Below are 6,000 nucleotides of genomic sequence, written 5' to 3'. Positions count from 1 at the left end.
GGAATTGGAAGGAAGGAGGGCTCCCATGTGAGTAAAGACTCCATACTGGCTCTATGCCCTTTTCCCCACCCTCCACAAGGCCCCTACAGTGTCCCTCACCCAGGCTCAGTCTGCATCTTGTCCTTTCTCTGTCCCAGCAACTAATTAAAGATATCTTGCTGCTCCAAGATGCTTCAAATCAGTGTAGTCTGAGGGAAATTTGTGGCCTGGCTCCAGGCCATAGAGCCCCTAGTGAGGATGAGAGGTGGGTGGAGAGGAGTTGGGTGAGGGCTAAGTGGAGTCGCTCTGCTGATCAGCTGCAGAGCCTGTGGCCATGGCTCCGTGGTCAGCCCCAGACTTTGTTGCATGGTGACCCCTGGGGCACTGGGACTCAGCTGCTGGCAGGGTGCAGGAGGGTCTCTTGAGGCGTGGCTCCTGGTAACTCACAGGTCCACTCTGTCCCATAGCTCCAGCCTGTCCTGCCACCTCCAGGCCCCATTCCAGTGGACCAGCAAGATTCAAATGTTTTTGAAGGCCAAGAAGAACCCATTCTCTTCAAGCTCAGGACTGTGTGAGCATCCGACCTGGCAGTGACTGGGTCTGGGATCTGAGTAGAGCATTGGGCTAAGCACTGGCCTGTGGAGTCAGATAGCCAGCAGTGGCATCCCAGCTGCAGTACTGAGTATTGCTGCAATGGGAAGTTCCCCTCACCTTTCTGAGACTCCACTTCCTCCCCTGAGAAATGGATGGTGCCAAATGACAGCTCCCCGGTCAGGGACAAATGGGGTGCTGCTGACTAGGCACTCGTATGGTTTGGAGCACAGAATGCAGTGCGGGAAGGGAGGTGTGCTCCAATACTGGGGAGGCCCCTCAATAATCAGTCTCTTCTATTCAGTCACCAGGCCCTCAGCACAGGGGACACAGGTCATACTCCTGAGGCCAGGTCAGGCACAGCCTCTTCATGAGCAGTGAGGACACAGCATGAGCTGGGCCAGCTCCTCCCACCCTGAGGGGAAGGAGAACATTTTAAGCCTTTCCCTGGGGTCCTGAAGCCCAGCAGAGAGGGCATGAGCCCAACCCAACTCCCTGACACCTCTATCCCAGCACCTATTTACCTATTTGGGAGGGTCGATAGTTATTTGTGGTTAATAGTAAGCATTAGATTTCAACGTTATATTAAAATCCTGTTTCTTTTACAGCCTGGCAGTAGTGGTGTGGTTCTTTCACTTCCTGTGCTATGTAAATGGGACACAGAATCCCACATTCCTCCTTGAATGCAGGAATCTTGCAGGGTCTCGGCTTATTTTTGTGCAAGAAGAGAGAAGGTCCAGCTCCCTCCCTTGGTGCTGAAGGACACCTCCTAACCCCTTTCCTCAGAGGACAGGTTCACTGCAGTGTGGTTCACCTGGGCCAGGAGCACAGACGGCCCTCAGAACTCCCATGGTTTAGAAGTCAGAGGAGCTTTCACAGGCAGAGCAGCAACCACTGAAATGTGGGCATCTTTCAAAAGGCCTAGCCAGGACCACATCCTGCCAAAGGACAGTGGCTGCCTTTCTACAGCTTTGGAGAAGGAAGGAATGCTTTCTGCTCCTCTTGTTGAGGGTTCTTTTGACCAAATAGTGGAACTTGTAGTTTTCTAATCCATCTCTGAATTGCAGCAGCACTAAGTGGGGAAAAACATATAAAAAAATTAAAAAATGCATGTGGAGAGGACAAGACCAGCGGAAAGTCATTTGCAGGTGAACTGAGGGCGGCAGGGACTGTGAACTAGGATTTCTGGAATCCCTGCACTTCCTTCTACAACTCTTTTTGGGCAGAAATTTCTCTCCCTCAGTCAACTTGTAGGGTTTTCTCCATGAGGCCACAGGTGCAGTCTGGGAGAATGAAAGCCCGAGTGGAAGTGATGGACGTTTTGGCCATACCTTCAAGTAACTTAATTGTGCCTTCAGTGCCTGCTCCAGCCTCATCTCGTAGGCACCACTTCCTTTTGAGGATGGAGTGCTGCTGTGTGCACCAAATGTTCTGGTCACCTTACCTACCAAAGGTAGGTAACACCTGTTCAAAATGGACAGCCAAGATCACATGGTCACTTGTTGGCTATAGTTATGCTTGAGTCTCCACTAAGGCCTAGTAGCAAGCAGTGCTGTTTCTCCAAAGGAGGGTGTTATCTGCAGCGGATCTCAGGGATTTGCTCCCAATCTTAATGGTTTGCATTGTGATTCCTCCACTGGGGCCTGCTGATGGCACCACACAACATCTGCACATTCAGAACCATTGGGTCTGCTGGATCCTGTGGCCCCAGTGGCAAAGCAGCTTCTCTGGCAGCCTGGACCTGTTGCAGGGCCTTCTCTTGTTCTGGGCCCTACTCAAGACTGGTAGCCTTTCGAGCCCCTCAGTCAATGAGCTTGAGTCATCCATCCTGATAAGGATTCTGTTGCCTCCAAAATGCATAGAGGCCCACTAGGCATTATGCCTCCTTTTGGTTCATAGGAGGGAAGGGGCCAGATTGCACCACTTATCCTTCATCTTAAAAGCAATATCTTAACAAGCCCAACACCACTGGGCTCCTAGAAGTTTCATTGAGGGGGGTGGCCCCTGAACTTTTGTGGGGTTTATTTCCTACCTTCTGACACACAGTGTCTTTCCAATGAGACTAGAATCCCTGTGTGGATCCTGTCGCCTGGATGGTGTGATTCCCTGCTTCTGTTGAGCTACAGTTTCCCATATAGGACAGGCAGCAGCACCTTCTGTTTCTTTGTACTAACTCTCTGCTCACTTTTCTGTTGGGTCCTTTGCGTTTTCTTACTGATCTGTATAATTTTTTTTTAGATATTCTATAAAGTAATCCTTTATTGTTTTGTATCTATTGCCTTCTATTCTGGCCCCTGTACATTACTTTCTATTTTTAGGTTGCTGACATATGCCAATAAATTAATTCTGGATATCAAGCTTATATCCAGTGACTTTACTAAAATCTACCTGTTTGTTGTAATAATTGTAGATTATGGTGAATTTCCCATTCATGCAATGGTACCTTCCGTGTCTACTGGTGGTTTGATTTCTTGCTTGTTCATCCTTATGCCTTATTTCTTTCCACTGGCTTAATGCCCTGGCTCACCTTCCAGCAGTGTGTTGAACAAATGAGTAATAGGAGGCATCTTTGTCTGGTTTTCATCCCAGGGGATAAAGCTTTCAATTATTGTGTATTAAGTATGATGTTTGCTATAGGTTCATTTTAAACAAACAATCAGACTTTTTTTTGTATGTGAGCTGCCACCAATGCGTGGCCACACTTGAGTGGTGTAGGTCTGTGCCAGGGAACTGAACCCAGGCCACCAAATGGAATACACCAAATTTAACCACTAGGCCACCAGGGCTGGCCCAAGAGGTTTTTTTTTTTAATGAACAACATTGAATTTTATTAAATTATGTTTTACATTGATTCTAGGTGATGATATAATTTTCTTTTTTACTTTTCTGCTAATGGGATGGTTTCTGTGATTTAATTTTGAATGCTAAATCACCCCTGAATTTTTTAGTGTATCTCACTTAGCACTGGTATATTCTATTTTCATAGGTGGCTGAATTCATAGAATAATATTTTGCCTAGAATATTTATATCTAAGTTTATGAAAGAGATGATCTATAATTTTATTTTCTCCTAATGATTTGGTCACATTGTGGTATCAATTTAATGCTGGCCTCATAAAATAAATTGAAAAGTATTTCCTCTTTTCCTCCTCTTTGGGAGAGTTTGGAAAATTTAGGCGGTTTTTTTTCTTCCTTATGTTTGAAATCTTTTAATAGTCTGGGTCTGGAGTTTTCCTTGGCAGTGTTTTCTGATGTTACTGTTGATTGGTTGTTTGATGTGATTTTTAAATAATTGATCCGCTTTAGTCAATAGAGAAGTTTTCTCATTTCATGTTTTTCTGTGTGTGTCAGCTTTGATAAGTTGTTTTTTTTTTTAAAGATTTTATTTTTTTCCTTTTTCTCCCCAAAGCCCCCCAGTACATACTTGTACATTCTTCATTGTGGGTCGTTCTAGTTGTGGCACGTGGGATGCTGCCTCAGCGTGGTTTGATGAGCAGTGCCATGTCTGCGCCCAGGATTCGAACCAAGGAAACACTGGGCCGCCTGCAGCGGAGCGTGCAAACTTAACCACTCGGCCACGGGGCCAGCCCCTGATTAGTTGATTTTTGAAATGTGGTCCATTTTGATCTCTGATGTGAACTTTTTATCCGAAATATTTCTTAAAATCTTGTTAGTATCTTGTTAATGTCTCCGGGTCCCGTAGAGGACGCCTATGCTTTGATTCCTGATATTGGTAATTTGGTTTCTTCTTTTTCTTTTCGTTTTTCCATCTGTTTTCCTAGGAGCTTACTAATTTTATTAATATCAACAAAACACAGCTTTTAGCCTTGTTGATTTGCTTCTATTGTATTTTTCTGTGTCATTGATTTCTGCTCTTTGATTTCTCGTTGCCTTGCTCTTATATTCTTCCAGTTTGATAGTTCTGTTTTTAGTGCTGGGGAAGGAAGCTGAGATTGATGCTAATAGTCTTTTCCCTATTCTAATTTACTCATGGAAGGCTAAATTTCCCTCTAAGCACTGATTTAGCTGGCATCCCAGGTCCACGCTGGTGTGTTTCCAAACCCTGTACCTGCTACTTGCTGTGAAAAAAGTGCGTATAGAGTACAATAGGTACACAAAAGAAAGAGGGGTCAAGTTTCAGTATCAAGAAAGACTCCCTCCATGTGTTAGTACAGTGTGTTGTAAATTGAGAAAGTACGCTGTTAAAAATTAAAGGATGATTGGGGCTGGCCCCATGGCCAAGTGGTTGAGTTTGTGTGCTCTGCTTTGGTGGCCCAGGGTTTCACTGGTTTGGATCCTGGGTACGGACGTGGCACCATTTGTCAGGCCGTGCTGGGGCAGCATCCAACATAGCACAACCAGATGCACTCACAGCTAGATAATACAACTACTTACTGGGGGGTTTGGGGGGGGAGAAGAAGAAAAAAAGATTGGCCACAGATGTTAGCTCAGGTGGCCAAACTTTAAAAAATAAAATGAAAGGATGATCAAATGCACTGAGTCTGAGAATCCTATATACCACTCAAAAATATTATGGTACCAGGATGGGCAATGTATGAAATAGCAGGGCATCAAGGACCATTATACAGCTCTGTCAATATGCCTAGGTGCTTAGAGCAGGAGACATGGAGACAGAACGCCTCCTGGAACTGTGGGTTTGCCGTTTCCTATGTTGGCAAGCTTGGTCAACATCCATGTGCCTCCATATCCTTGCTCCTCACATATAAATTGTTTTCTGTAGAGATTAAATGATTTTATATGTACATGTAGTCACACAAGACTGATTTGTTAATCAGAGCCTACTCTTCTCAAAAAGAACAGTGACTCTGGGACACAGAGGAGGAATAGGCCACTATGCACAGATAAGACAGGAGGATTCAGTTCCGCGGGACTAATCAGAAGAGGAACAAAACAAGGATAATGAAAGGAAGCACCAGAGACATTCCCTGTCTCCTTAGGATAGCCCAGCTCTTCAGATGGTCTCAGTCAGGCTTCCTGGGTTACCTGCCGACCCCAGACTGTTGAAGTCCTTCACCTTCTCATCAGTTGGTTTCCTCCTTCCTGTCTTTAAACCTATGCATTGCTTTTCCTTACTTATCTGAGGAATGAGCACATGGAATGATTGCAGCATTTGAGGTGTGGCCTCGATGGCTGCGACAGTTGTGTTCAGCCACCAACCAGTGCTCTGTCCTCCAGCCCCATGCCCACACCACCCACCTCGGCCTGTCCAGGCACAGCCGCCCCTTGCGCTCCGTCTGGGGCCTCTGCCCCACGCTTTGAACTGAGCCTCGTCCGGCTGTGGCGGCGCAGAGCCGAGTGCCCACGCCCAGGGCCCTGTGCACCATATGTGGTTCCCTGGCAGGAGGAGGGAGTGGGAGGGCTTTGGGGGTGCTGAGTCGAGCTGAGGAGGCTCCTGTCTGTGTGCAGCTT

This window comes from Equus caballus, chromosome 6 (assembly GCF_041296265.1).
Source record: "Equus caballus isolate H_3958 breed thoroughbred chromosome 6, TB-T2T, whole genome shotgun sequence".
NCBI lineage: Eukaryota > Metazoa > Chordata > Mammalia > Perissodactyla > Equidae > Equus > Equus caballus.
The sequence above is the reverse complement of the archived record's forward strand: the minus strand, read 5'-3'. Positions refer to the sequence as shown.